The sequence below is a fragment of the Cryptomeria japonica genome, chromosome 10, assembly GCF_030272615.1.
Source record: "Cryptomeria japonica chromosome 10, Sugi_1.0, whole genome shotgun sequence".
Taxonomy (NCBI): Eukaryota; Viridiplantae; Streptophyta; class Pinopsida; order Cupressales; family Cupressaceae; genus Cryptomeria; species Cryptomeria japonica.
This window is the reverse complement of record NC_081414.1, coordinates 508966162-508982273: the sequence shown is the minus strand read 5'-3', so window position 1 is coordinate 508982273 and position 16112 is coordinate 508966162.

Genomic DNA, 16112 nt, shown 5'->3' with positions numbered 1-16112 from the left:
GATATTCCAATACTTGCAAGGAACAACAGAATATAGCTTATGGTATTCTAGAGATGATAACTTCACTTTATCTGCATATACAAATTCAGATTGGGCAGGAGATATAGATGACAGGAAGAGAACTTCTGGTGGAGCTTTCTTTCTTGGAAAGAAATTGGTTTCATGGATCAGCAAAAAATAGTCATGCATTTCTTTATCTACTGTAGAAGTTGAATATGTTGTAGCAACAACTAATTGCACTCAAATCTTGTGGATGAAGCAAATGTTGAAGGATATCAAGGTAAATTGTAGTGAACCGATAGTTATCTATTGTGATAACTCTGTAGCTATTGACATATCTAAGAATCCGGTATTTCACTCTAAGACTAAGTACATTTCAATAAAATATATCTTTCTGAAGGAAAAGGTGGAAGAAAAGGAAGTCAAATTGGTTTATGTGAACACTAAAGAGCAGATTGTAGATATATTCACTAACCGTTGTCTAAGGAATCATTTGAATATTTGAGAGACAGGTTAGGGGTATCTACCCCTCCGATAGAAACTTAACTGATGTAGTAGTGCATCAGTCCGGTATGCATCATTAGCTTTATCCTTTGCTCCGGGTTGATGTAGTGGTGCTACTACTCAAGGGGAGTAGTCAACTTTGAGATTCATAGGATTTTGATATCCATGTCATATATTTGGAATTAATATAAAAGGGGGAGAGTTATATGTGAAAAATCAAATCAGTTTTAGATTGGACTACACTCCTCAGGGGGAGTTGTTGGGATTTTTCAGTTTTTTATTGTTATATCTTCTATGAGAAATGTTTGGCATTTCTTGACACTTAGATGTTTTCTTTTTCACATCTAGTGCTGCCATCAATGCCAAAGGGGGAGATTGTTGGCAATATGAAGTAATTGATTATGTGTTGCATTGATGTTTTGTCATTGATGTCAACACTAGCTATTATGGTTGGTTACTGACAAACAGATTTTGGTTACCGGTAGAAGAACTAGTGTTACCGGCAGAAGGGACTATGAGTTGGATATTTGGATCAATGGAATATGTTTGGTTTGATGTTTCTGGAGTATATTTTGGTCCGTTGGTATTGACTTGATGATCGAATGCTATCATACACTCTAGTAAGCTTATATTGGTAAGGGTTTAAGGTTTTACCGACAAAGATTTTACTGAGAATCTTTGACAGGATGCATAAGTGGTTTGACTAATATAATATGTTGACAATTGATTCACCCCCCCTCTCAGTTGTCCACTGGTTATTCTAACAATTACAACTGTGATGCTAAAAATGTGGTATATAGAAGGCATACACATATAATGAGACAATAAAATGTAATTGAAAAGCTTAATTAAAAACTAGATTAGAAATGCAAACCATAAGCCTTCCTTGAAATGTCCCATTTTCCTCTATTCTTGAGGACCTTGAAGGTGTTGGATTGATGGGCTCTCAGTGGAGCAATGACCTCCAAAGTGGCAACTCAAGAGTTGAGTAGCTATTTGATCATGATTGACTATGGAGATGATATGAAATGCATGATTTAAGAAACTAGATTAACATGCTATGATTAATCCAAAATGCTAATTACTAGATAATTGAAATGAAAATTGCCTATAGTAATGATGCTAAAGCTATGAATGCAAGGGATCCTTATTGCTCCAAAATGGGGGATATTTATAGGAATTCCAAGGGTAAAGCTGAGGTGGTAGGAATCGACGGTCCAGATCCGATTTGAAGATATCAAGGGCAAAGATTGAGGAAGTTGGAGAAGAGGTTGGAGGAAGGGACACTTGTCATCTCTGTGGTGACAAGTGTCAAGGAACCTTGCTCATGAAAGGGCAAGTGTCCATGGGAGGAGACATGTGGCAAAAGTGCCATGTGTCTCAAGGAGGGAATATCCACACCATGTGAGGTTAGGATAAGGAGGTTAGAATGTGCAATATAGGATAGGGTTAGTTAGACCCAGGATTAATTATTGAGGATGGTGGACTTGTTTTTGGGAGAGGATTACGTGAAATCCATTTTCAAACATCGCACCAATGCAGATGTGGCCTCAATATGTATAGTATGGTGTTTGGAACTAGGATCCAAAGAAGATGCAAGATGGGTCATGAGAGAATGTATTAGGGGGGAGTGGAAAGAGGAACTCAATACTTTCATGGTGATAGCTCGACCTAGGGAAGGCTTTGTTTCAATGAGTGGTGAATGGGTGCAAGTGTCTAAGTTTGATCCCCCTTTGAGAATATTTCTAGTGTGGGGAGTTGATGCTTGTCATGAGTTTCGAAGAGTCAAGGCAAATAAAAGAATGAATCATATTTAAAAATATCTCAAAAATAGAGAAGCAACACTACAAGTCCAAGAAGAGGTGGATGCAAAGAAGAAACATAAAAAGAAGCAGTACTTTAGGAAGGAAGATTTTGGTTCAATAGTGGGAGGGTTGAGGGTGAACCCTCAAACAAATAAGGGTAGTGTTGCATGGTGGTTTTTGTTTAAGGCTTTTATTATGTTGATTGGTATTAATTATAGCATATGTATACAAGAAATATCGGGATATAGGAACAACTAGTGTTTGGGGTTGGTTGATGGAGGTTCTCATAGTTTTAGTAATTACTCGATAGAGGTGATATGGAAGAATGTTATGTAATACGACATTGCCACTTTTGTAATTCATGTATGCAAAAACAATTACTAATATAAATACTACAACTTTAATTGATCAAATATCAAATGAAGTGTTGATGTAGATAGATGAATGTGGTTGCTCAAAATTTCATAGCATGACGAAATGATCAATATGATAAAATTAATTGTATAACAATAGCATAATGTTAGACCATTTAAATGGGATAAGAGGCATCACTAAATAAAATTCTCAATAAGAAAACCAAGGGCTAGGATTAAGAGATTTAATGGATGGCTAGGATTAAAGGAAATTAGGGGTTTGGATAGAAGTTGTAATCATGTGTCAAGTGTCACATGAGGGATAGTATCTAGGGCTTGGGATAAGGTTAGGGAAGCATCCTTATGGGAATGACTAAGATTAAGAGGCTAAGTTGAGATGGATGGATATGATATAAAGTTGGGTTGAATTTTGGATAGGTTTCTAGTTTCAATGAATGAATGAAAAGGATTAAGTTAGACATGTTAAAGGGATAAGGTGAGCCACTTGTTACATGACTATAAATTGAGATTATGAACCATGTGACAAGGTGAAAGGCTAGGATTAAATGGTCAAGGATAAAGGTCAATTAGAAATTTGTGAAATAAATAAACAAATAATATTTATTTAATTGATGGGATAGAAAAAGGTAAAATAATCAAATAAATAATAAGTTTTGTTAATTAATGGGTTAAGGTAGGCTAAAATTAGGTGTAGATAGGTAAGGGACAATTATAGGTGTCTACATTTTGTCCCTCTTTGAGATGATGTGATGATGATGTTGCGAAGCAACATCATTTCAAAGAAAACTAATATATAGTGGGTAGGAAAGGGATAAGGACTAAGAGAATGATGCCCCAATAATGGGAAGGATGAGAAAGGACAATGAGTTAGTAGGATGATGGCCCCTCTAAAGGATAGGTGGGTTAAGAGAACACAAGTATTCTCTCATAAGGAAAGATGGGGAATAAGGCTAGATATAGATGAAATGGAAGATGTTGAAAGGGAAGATGAAGAGGATATAGATAAGAATGATCAACATGCTACAATTGTATAAACGACTTAGATTTGATATAGAAAAGGAAGGAGCCAAGGTGACAAGGTAAATTTTGCACACATTTGACACTCAAACAAAACGGATGTCCTTATTCATATTAGAGACAAAAAAACGTTGTTGGAATATGTAAGAAAGTTACCACATAGCAAGATAATCCTAATGCAAGAAAGTGTTAGATGACCTTTAACTTGCATAAGATCTTTTGATAGTGAAAAATGGAACCCTAATGACACACACGAGGAACTTAGTTTCCCCAACATATTATTGAGATAAATTGCAAACAACAATTAAATGATAAAAATCATGATCCATCCTCACTTCTCTAATCATTGTGGATATCCTCGAGTAGCATATGAGCATGATACAATATAAATCAAATGAAAGGTAAGACTCACTAGACCAAATGAGTCATCTGCCATTTAGATCTTCTTGCCAAAGTTAAGTATTCTTGCTGGTATGATAATGATGGTATTTGATTTCAAGAATGAAGAATCTTGTATAAGACAAGTGTTTGGTTTTGATATTAAAACAACCTGAATAAGACGAATGATAGATCAAAAGGATAACATCAATTTCGAGAATAACACATTTTGTATAAGACAAGTGTCTAGTTTGAGGATGTAACAACCTGTTATAAGACAAATGATAGATCAAAATAATAATGTTTGGTTTCAGAAATGAAACATCTTGTATAAGACAAGTATCTAGTTTTAATGATGTAAGTGTGTTGGTGAAAATTTAGGGTTTCCACCACAAGAAGGATGAAAATCGCTAATTTTATGACTTAAAACCACCACATTCAAAAGAGGGTTCCAATCCAATAAATCTAGTCACAAACCCGCAAGGATTAGGACTAAGAATTCTGATTGGATGGGGAGTTTTGATGGATAAACCTCTTTTGTAAGTTGAAGTGCTGAAATTAGTGTAAAGTGCTAAAAATGAAGGTTAAAATGCAGAAACAATAAGCTACAGTTGTCGGATTGAGCCACGAACCTAGATCTGACCAATGTAAGTAGATTCAGACCTATTCCTAGAAAGAGCTCCAAAAATTTCAGGACCGTATCGCCCACGGCTTAGTCGTCCAAACTTTTCGCACTCCAATGGGGGATCAATTTGCCACTGTAAACAATGCTTATTCTGAAGATTGTATCTCTATACCAGTTTCCTCCTTGTGAAGTTTTGTTTGTCTCCACATGGAATTAAGGTTTTATGAAGCCTTAAACAACATGGAACATGAATGCCAACTCCAATGCTTGAATCTTGACCTTATTGCTACTCCTATGGTTGAAGGAAGACTCATTGCTTGCTCACTTGACTTGGATGCTTGATTGCTTGATGCCAAATTGAATTTCATGTGTGTGGATCTCTCAAATGAGAGGGGAAAGCCTCCTTTTATACTTGCAAGTCAAAAAACACATTAATTTTTTGACATGAAAGGGCCCAAATCAAGGCCCTATTTGGGAGGACCAAGGCGTGGTACCCTAATCCTATTAGGGACCAAGACGCCACACCCTGGTCCTACCTAATTTAGGGGCCATGACAAAGGATTTGGATGATGCAAAAGTTCAAGATGAAGTTAAATTTGCATGATATGAGTAGAATTAGGTCCCCATTAGGCCTAGGGGCACAAATGCTAAGGTGAGGACCCAAATGTGGTCAAAATTGTAAGGGAGTCCAATTAAGGGATTTTTTTATTTATTTTAATTTTTAATTTTTTTTTGGATTTTTGATTTTTTTTTTTTTTTTTGACTTTTTTAGATTTTTGACTTTTTTTTTTTTTTTTTTTTTTTTAGGGTGGGGTTGGATTTTATATTTTATGAAATTTTTCCAAATCATTGATTGAGGTATAAGACATATATGAGGATTTATTTTGTATTAGGATGTATTTATTTATCCCTAGAATCTAGCAAGGCATAAGATGTTATGAGTGGATGAATGAATTGATGGGATGGAAATGGATAAGTGAAGGATGGAATCAAGGATAATTTGGTTTTCAAGGACTATCTCATGATGGGATAACATGCTTTTCCAAGCTAAAGGATTGATATGACAATGTAAGCTGATGTGGCATGTGGTTCATAGGAATATGAAGCAGTCACCGGTGAGGAGAGACCTCAAGGAGATCAGTCCAAACCGAACAACAAAAGTAAACACAACAGAAACACACAGACATGATGGAGGCAATGCAGAACAGATAGTTTTATTGTATGAAATTTGATTACATCCAACCGGTAACAACCGAGTTACAACATACCAAGACACAAGCCTGGTAGAATAGGTCACACCAGGACCTTGAATTAAAAGATGTATCTTCTAGGCACAGTCTATCTCTGATTGATTCTAATTGATCTTCAATTGATTGCATTCTAAAGCATGATTACAAATATATATATATATATATATATATATATATATATATATATATATATATATATATATATATATATATCGATCCAAAGGATCCAATAACAAGACCTAATGTGCAAAATGAATAAGGTCGGCCTCCGCCAAGAGATTCCTCCAGGAAAATCCAAAGGATGAAACATAGAAGGTCGTCCACACGCTAAGAAACATCAAGATCAATGTCCAAGGCTTCACAAGCTTTGGAATGGGTTCCGGTAGGTCACCAGAATAGGTCTCAGGCAACTGGTAACAAGAAACTGTCATGGAAAATGGTAGCGATATCTTGTCGGAAAGTGGTCCAAATGAGATGATGTCTGGAAGCAAGAAAGATGATCAAGTCTTCAAGTAGAATCCAACTCCATAGGATCTGGTGAGCCAAAACTGACACACATAGAAAGGAAAACTGAAACTGCAAACAAAATAGAAAGGAAATGTTTTTGGTTGATGCAAGATTGCTGTGAACCGAGGATGCTCTTGCATCAGACATCTAGGGTTAATTAAAAAGCGAGCCTCTCACTTTGTTGAGGTCAGAGGGAAACTAAGGCGGTCTACATCTGCCTGAGAAATACAAGATGAATCTTCAACTGGTCTTCTCTTCCACTTCACAAGATATTCTTTGTACTGACTGTTCCGGGTACTACGCCCACTCCTACTATCCAAAATCTCTTCAATCTGATTTGGTTCCTTCTGGGGAAATTGTTTCTCCAATTTTGCAACACCATCCTCACTGAATTCTGGTTCATAGTACTCATGAAGATTTGCAATGTTGAATATAGGTGAATTACTTAGACTATCTGGTAGCTCCACTTCATATGCATTTCCAGAACTGAACTTTCTCAAAATCTTACAAGGTCCAAATTCTTCATCTTCAACTTATTATAAGTTCCAACCGGGAATCTCTTTTCTCAAATATACCATCGCTTCATCGCCAACTTCAAATTCCTTATGTCTCCTCTTCTCATCTGCCTTCTTATATTTGCTATTCATGTCTTCCAGATGCTATTTAACCTGAATATACAATGTTGCCATGTGATCTGCAAAATATTCTGCTTCTGAACTCTCCCGGTCTTCACTGCTAATGTCTCTCAATTCTGTTATTCCTCTTGGATGCCCTCTGGTAACAATCTCAAAAGTTGTTTTTCCGGTACTTCTATTCAATGCATTATTATAGGCAAACTCTGCTTGTGCAAGGATCAAATCCCAACTTCCAGTTTTATCTCCCACTAAACATGTTAACAAGTTTCACAAACTCTGGTTAACTACTTCTGTCTATCCATCAGTTTATGGATGAAAAGTAGAACTTAACTTCAAATCTGTCTTCATCTTCTTCCAAAGTGTTCTCCAAAAATAACCAAAAAACTTAGTATCTCTGTCTATAACTATGCTCTTAGGTAATCCATGCAATCTCACCACTTCCTTGAAAAATAGGTCTGCTACATGCAATGCATCTGATGTCTTCTTACAAGGTATGAAATGAGCCATCTTTGAAAATCTATCCACTACCACAAATATATAATCATTCCCTCTCGGTGTCTTAGGCAATCTATTTACAAAATCCATGCTTATATTCTCCCAAGGTCTTACCGGTACTATCAAAGGTTTATACAATCCCACATTCTGACTACTTCCTTTTGCAACTTGACAAACTCTACAGCTCTGCACATATCTCTTAACATCCTTATGAATCTGGGGCCAAAAGTATTGCTCACTCACTAATGCAACTATTTTATCAATGCCATAATGTCCAGATAAACCTCCACTATGCTTCTCTTTTATCAGGTTCTCTCTCATGGAACTCTTAGGTATGCATAACTGAACTCCCTTGAATAACATCCCATCCTGAATGAAATAATCCAATCATTTGCTTCTATCAACCATAACCGGTTCTCTACATGCTTTCCAAGGTTCTGCAAAATCTGGGTCTTCATCATACAAGGTCTTCAAATCTTCAAAATCTAATACTATCACTCTCATCTTTGTTAGCAAATTCCTCCTCCTACTCAATGCATCAACAACTTTGTTAGATTTCCCACTTCTATGCTTCGACACAAAGGTGTAACTCTACAAGAATTCTACCCATCTCATATGTCTCTGATTCAACTTACTCTGACTGTTCAAATATTGCAAAGTTTGATGATCTGTATACAACACAAACTCCTTAGGCAACAAGTAGTGTCTCCACTTCTTCAAGGCTTGAACTATGGCATAAAATTCATGATCATACACTGAATATCTCTTCTGGGCATCATTCAATTTCTCACTAAAATATGCTACTGCTCTCCCTTCTTGACCCAAAAATTCTCCTATAGTTGTTCCACTTGCATCAAAATCCACTTGAAATACCTTATTGAAATCCGGTAAAGCCAACACATGTTTCTCAGTCACTTTCTATTTCAACAATTCAAAGCTTTTGTTTGCTCCGGTGGTCCACTTGAATTCCTTCCGATTCCCTCTCATAGTCTCAGTCGTAGGGTTACAAACTAAAATGAAATTCCTGATAAACTTCCGGTAAATACTAGCCAATCCATGAAATGATCTTACCTCTCCAATGCTTTTCAGTGTAGGCCACTCAACAATGGCTTTCACTTTCTCAGGGTTCATCTTCAAACCATCCTCAGATATCACAAAGCTCAAATAGACTAACTCATCCTTCATGAAAGTAGACTTCTTGATATTGGTCAACAACTTTTCTTCTCTCAACCTTTGCACAACTTGTCTTAACTGCAACAAATGTTCCTCTTTTGTCTTACTGGAAATCAAAATGTCATCCAAATACACAATAACAAACTTACCCAAGGAGAGAAATATTGAAGGAGGAGGAGGAGTAGGCGGCAATGGAAGAATTCAAATTTTGAATTCTCTATAGGGGGGGAACTTTGGTTCCAATGGAGGTAGTACCCAGATCAATGGAGCTGGCCAGATGGGGGAGAAGGACAAGCCTCTAGATATTTTGCAGGTTGACGGTACTCTGTCAAAAAAGAATGCGGGTCCTGGAAATGCGATTGGGGGGTCCAGCCCACGTGAAGCTGTGTTGGAGAATGGAAAAGAAATTAGAAAGTGGTGAACCCTCTTTGAAACTAGACCATCTGGGAAATCTTCTCTGCCTCCTGTTAAGAATACATCAGACCCGACTGGTGGTAAGTTTTCCATCTCTATTCTTGACTCGGTTTTGGATCATAACATAAGTAGTATGTCAAACTCTTTGGTTGGTAAATTCATGGGACCATGCCCAAACATTGAGGTTGTTAGGGCTTATGTTAAACGGAAATGGGCTTTGAAAGGCAATGTTGAAATTTTGGCTCTGCCCAAAGGCCTTCTCACCTTTGCCTTTTCTTGTGAAGAAGACAAATTAAGGATTCTTTATGGTAGCCCTTGGCTGGTTGGAAAGAAAACTCTGGTCCTCTAGAAATGGCACCCGTATCTAAATATGAGTGAATCTCTTCTGGTGCAACTCCTAGTCTGGGTTAAGCTCCCAGGTTTGCCTCTTGAATACTGGAAGAAAGTATTTTCTTAGGTATTGCAAGCTCTTTTGGTGAGCTCCTCTCAATAGATCCGGTCACAACCTCAAGAAGAAGGCTCACTCATGCCAGATTTTGTGTAGGGGTTGCCCACGATGCAGATATGCCTAAGGAGATAGATATTGTGTCTAAGTTGGGTACTTGGAAACAACAGATCGAATATGAATCAATCCCCTTTGCTTGTTTCCACTGTAAAAAAGTAGGTCACAGGGCTAAACATTTCCCTCTAAATCCCAGAGGGGATAATAAGCAAGCCAAAACTGCAGTTGAGAGTAGAAAGGCTCCGGAGAAAAAGGTATGACAAGTCAAAAATACAAAAAACAAGGAAGCTGACCCAACCGAGATCAACTGTTTTGGACCCCTGGGGGAGAACAAGGACGTGGTCTCCTCAACCTCTATTTCTAAACATCATTCGTCCCAAGAATCTTTGAGGAAGGAACATATGGGAGCAGATAACCTCCTGGGAGGGCAGATCCCAAGAGAGGAAATAATAGAACAACATGAATCTTTTAAAGAAACTACCCAGGTGGTGATTGCTAACACCTTAGCTAGTAAGGAAGCTTCCAACGAAGAGAATCAGAAGGATAAGGATATTAAGGAAGTGGAGCAATTTGAGGAAGGGGAAATTACTGGATCACAGGAAGAGAAGGCTGACTCTTCCCCTCTCACAAATAGTTCTGATTTTCAAGAGGCTTAGAACTGTGTTATCTTGGGACTGAATCTTTCTGATTCAGATCATGCCTCTAAAATCATTAATAGCTCTTCACATGACTCCATATCACCTATATGGGATAATGAAGAGGAGATTTCTAGAATCCTTAGTGATCCTGAAGTGGTTTTTGAGAAAGAAGACGAGTGGAAAATTCCAAAACATAGGAACAAGAAAGGATCCACTCCCTCTGCTACCCAAATAAGGAAGTCTAGGAGAATTGCTCAAGTTGATGTAGGGTATGTCTCCTCATCCCCAGGATGACCTTCAAACCACAAAGTCAGAGATAAGGAGGCTAGGAACATAGAAGATGGGACTTAGAGGACTCTGAAGGAGTTAGGAATTGGTAAGTGATTATGGAGATTGTTTCTTGGAACATAAGGGGACTCAATAATCCCCACAAGCATGATATTATTAGGAATATGATTAGGCATAGTAAACCTAAAATTTTTCTTATTCAAGAAATGAAGATGAGTAGATAAAAGGTTGAAGCTTTGATTTTCTTTAAATCTGGTAGCATCTATGGTGGTAGTTCTGAAGGTGCCTCTAGAGGCATTGCAACAATCTAGAATCTCAATAGTGTTAGAGGTCAAGTTCTTATTCAAGAGAGCAATTTTTATTGCATTAAGTTTGAGCATTTAAAGGATGACACCTCTTGGGTCCTCATAAACATCTATGCTCCCAATACCTTGAAAGCCAGAAGCAAGTTTTGGAAAAAACTTATGAAATAAGGGATAACTTCAAGAACCTCAGTTGGCTGGTCATGGGAGACTTCAATACCCCATTGAAAGAGGAGGAAAAATTTGGTGGTTTCCCTTCTCAGCTGGATAGTAGACTAGCCCTCATGGATTTTATAAACACTCAGGCCCTTAATGATGTGGAGATGCAGGGTTTCAACTACACTTGGACTAATAGGAAGGCTGGAAATGATCTTATTCAAGTTCACCTTGATAGGGCTCTTATATTTGATGATTGGTTCAGACATTATTTCTGCTCTCTGTCTGCTCACATTCGTGTTGGGTTTGACCACTACCCTATAACTCTTATTTCTGACCCTATCAATAGGAGAAGACATTTTCCCTTTAGGTTTGAAAAAATGTGGACATTACATCCAGATTTGACTCATAAAATTCAAGAATGGTGGAACATTCAAGTTGAGGGTACTACCATGTATAGAGTTGTGAAGAAACTTAAAAACATAAAAGATAACATAAGGACCTGGAATAAATCTAGTTTCGGGAGTATTTTTGAGGCCAAAGGAAAAATTCAGGAGCACCTCAACAAAATTCAGGTCCAAATCCAGAAGGATGGATTCTCCACTGTGACAATTGCAGAAGAAAATGAGATCCTCAAAAGATACGAAGATATCATTGCAAAAGAAGAAGCTTTTTGGAAGCAAAGATCTAGATGTATTTGGCTGAAGGAAGGGGATAAGAACACCAGATTCTTCCATATGTTGACTATCAAACACAAAGCTGCTAATAGGATCAAAAAATTGGCGGTGGACAATGTGGAGCTAGTCAAGGAGGAGGAGATTAGAAATGAGGCAAAAAGTTTCTTCTATGATCTTCTTTATAGGGATCAAAGTTTGGATGATGATGTTCAAAATGCCTTCCTCCAGAACATTCCTTGCCTTATTGATGAGAATAAGAATGCTTTTTTGACTTCCATCCCTTCAGACTTGGAGATCAGAAATGTTGTCTTTTCTTTTGAGGGCAATAATGTTCCTGGACCTGATGGCTTCCCTATGTTCTTCTTCCAAGAGTTCTAGGATATTGTTGGGAAAGATGTCTCCAATGGGGTTAAAGATTTTTTTGGGGAAAGAAGATTACTAAAAGAAATTAATGGCACCTTCATTGCTTTGATCCCCAAAATTCAAGGAGCCGACTCCATGGATAAGTTCAGGCTTATCAGTTTATGCAACTCTTTCTATGAGATAATTTCCAAGGTCCTCACCTCTAGACTCTTGAATGTCCTTCCCTCTTTGATCAATCTTCAATAGAATGGTTTTGTGCCAGGAAGGAAAATCCTTGATTCCATCATTTCTATCCATGAGAATATCCATTCCCTTGTTATGGCCAAGAAGCAAGGTTTTATTCTCAAGCTTGATCTCTCTAAGGCTTATGACCGAGTGGATTGGTCTTTCATCATGAAGGTTCTCTTGGATTTTGGCTTCTCTAACAGATGTGTGGACCTCTTCAAACAAATTATCTCCTCTGCCTCCTTTACCATTCTTGTTAACGACTCCCCCTCCCCTTTTTTAAAAGTCTCCAGAGGTTTGAGGCAAGGGGATCCTATCTCCCCTATTCTCTTCATCACTATGGCTGAATGCTTTGGCAGGTACATGGAAAGCATGGTGACTAGAGGTATCTTTAAAGGTCTCCAACCCTCTTCTGCTGATACACCTGCTCCCACCAGCAATTTGTGGATGACACCATCATCATGGGGGATTCCAGTATTTCGAAAGCCAGAATCCTGAAGGACACCCTGTGCAAGTTTGCATCTGCTTCTGGCCAGCTTATCAATTGGGTTAAAAGTGAAGTGTTTTTCATCAACACTCCTGAGAGAAGACAACATAGAATTAGTAGAATTCTGGAATGTCAGATTTCTGATCTTCCTACTACCTACCTTGGCCTCCCCCTAGGTATCTCTCCCCCTGATTGCTTTTGGAGTTCTTTGGTGGATAAATTTCAGAGAAAGCTGGCTGGTTGGAAAGGTGCTCTCTTAAGTCAGGCTGGTAAGTTACAACTTCTTAAAGCATCCCTTCAAAGAATTCCTATTTATGCTCTTAGTCTCTTCAGAATCCCTGTTAAGTTTACTGATGCTATTGAAAAAATCCAAAAAAAATTATTTGGTCTGGAGTTGAGGAAACGAAGAGAATGGCTTTAGTGGCTTGGGACAAGGTTTGTATATCAAAAAGAAGGGGTGGTCTGGGTTTGAGGAGAATTAGGATTCTTAATGAAGCTCTTTTTTCCAAATAGATATGGAGATTGTTCCACTCTAACAGTGAGTGGTGTGAAATTTGGAGAAGTAAGTATCCTCTCTTGTCTTCATCTCTTTTCTCTTTCATCAACTCTGATTTTAGTTTCAATGGATCTCACATTTGGAACCATGCTTCAAAGAGTAAAGACAACATCACCAAAGGGGTTAAATGGAGAGTTGGTAATGGTAGGAAAGTCAGATTTTGGGAAGATCCCTGGTTGCTTGATAAGCCTCTTTTGGAAATCCTTGATTGGGCCCATTTTGCTGCCCCTTGTAAAAGAGTTTTTGGTTCCTTGGTTGAGGGGTACTGGATATGTGACAAATGGAAAAATATTGAAGGTATACACCCCGACCTCATCAATCTCAAGAAACACTTGTTTTCTACTTGGTTGAATAATGAAGAAGATATTCTTATTTGGAAACTTGAACCCAAAGGCAACCTTACTATTTCTTCCATGTATGGAGTGCTGACTCCAGCCCCCTCAGAGAACCCCTTCTGGTCTAAAGCTTGGATTAAGGGTCTTATTTCAAAGATCAATATCTTCTATTGGACCATTCTCCAAAATAAAATTTTGACACTAGATAACCTGAAGATTAGAGGTTTTAATCTCCCCAATAGGTGTGTTTTGTGTCGTGAGGAGGAAGAGTTTGTGGTCCACTTGGCTATTCACTATTCTTTCACTATCTCTATTTGGGAAAGCTTTCTTAAGAATTTTTGTATGGTATGGGTGTTCCCTAACTCTATTCAAGATTTGTTCCATTCTTGGAGCTTCCATTGGTCTAATCCCTCTTTGAGAACTTTGTGGCAGCTCTCTCTTCCTCACATCCTATGGGGGATTTGGAAAGAAAGGAACAACCACATCTTCAGGGATACTTCTCTCCCCCAAGATGTTGTTTTTCAAAAAATTCAAAGGGCTATAGTGGAGAACCTCAAGATTATTGGAGAGCCTTGTACTCCTATCAATTGTCAGGAATCTCACATCCTCAACTCCTAGAACTTGAAGAGTGCTGTTAGGATTGATACTAAACAAAGTAAGAGACTTGAAGCTAAATGGTACTCTCCCCCTCCTAGATGGTTCAAAATCAACTTTGATGGTGCTGCTAAAGGTAATCCTGGACCAGCGGGATGTGGTGCAATTCTTAGAGATGAAAATGACATTTGTAAGGAAATTGTTGTTGTTCCTATAGGCTTCCAAACTAACCACATGGCGGAAGATATGGCTGCTCTCCAAGGAATCCTTTTGGCTAAAAGGTGGAACTGTCCTTGTCTATGGATTGAGGGGGACTCTAATAATATCATTAACTGCCTTAAAGGAATTAATAAGCCCTCTTGGACTATTAATAATATCATTAAGCCTGCTAGGGATCTTATTAAAACCTTTGATAAATGTTTTATCTCTCACATTTATTGGGAAGCAAATGGTCCCGCTAATTGGGCAGCTAACGTGGCGGTCACTCATGACAACATGATTACCTGGAAGGGTGAAGGGGAACTTCTTAATGATGCCAGATCAATCATTTTCATGGATCGATATAACTACACCTCAAAGATTTTAAATGGATTATATAATGATTAATAACATGACTTGGAGGGATAATATTAATTATTATTGTGTTAGTACCAATAATGATAAGACGAATACCACCTTCTCCCACACTTTTTGGGTTTTTGGGGCCACTTCTAGAGATTTCTTTCCATTAGCTATCTGCAACTCTCAATTTTCTGGTTTGAGCTTTGAAATCATGGGAGGTAACAGACGTCGCTACGAGCCTGGTAATTGTAAGGAATGGAAACAAAAGGAGGAAATCTGGAGTATCTTGCAGAAGGGCGGGCTAACGAAGTACATGGAAAGACTCCATGGGAGGGATGCTAAAATCACTAAGTTTTTTACCAAAAATTGGAGGAAGGGCACCCTGAAAATGGGAGATCAAACTATAACCATTGACGAAGACCTCATTGCTCAGGTGACGGGTCTCCAGAGGGAGGGAAGTAATTTCTATTGGGACAAAAAGCTTAGCAAGGAGGCCATCGAGTGATACCCTAAAACTACTAAGGAGAAGAAGCACCTGGTTAGGCTTAGCAAGACCTACTACCCTCCCAAGGCTTTTGCTAAGCCTTGGAGGGAGGTTTTGTTTGCAATCATGTGCTACATCACTCTGGATGGTAAATTTACCAAAGTTTATGGCTACCATTTTGTGTTGCTCAACCACTTCAGGTATGAAGACAAAGTTAACATACCCTATTTCTTGATTTGCTTGATGAATTCCACTATCAAAGCCCACAAAGAGAACCCTAAGGGGGACACTGCTATGCACCAAGGTCTAATGTTCCTAATCTATGATCATATTAAAGCTAATCAAATCACCTGCCCCCATCTTTTTGTCTCTGATTCTGAGGAGGAAGGGTCAGACTCTGATTTTTCTATGGGTGAGGATTCTGTCAGTGATTCAAAAAGTGAGACTGAGGAGAGTCTGGAGGACTCCGAGGTTGAATTAGGTAAGAAAAGAAAATAGGAGAGCAGTAAGTCGTCCTCTTCTAAGGGCAAGAAAAAAAGAAAAGAGAAGGTCTTCCAGATTCACTCTTCCTCCTCCTCGGAGGTCTCTGAGGACTTTGAAAGGCATGACTCTCCATCCCCTCCGAAGAAGAAACCTAAATCTTCTTTTCAGAAAAGGAAAAAGCAGAAAAGATAGGGCAATTCTGAGCCAGAGTCGGAGGACAAAGAGCAGAGCAAGGATTTTGATGCAGACCAAAAAGTTGAGGAGGAGATTATGGGGGATGGTTT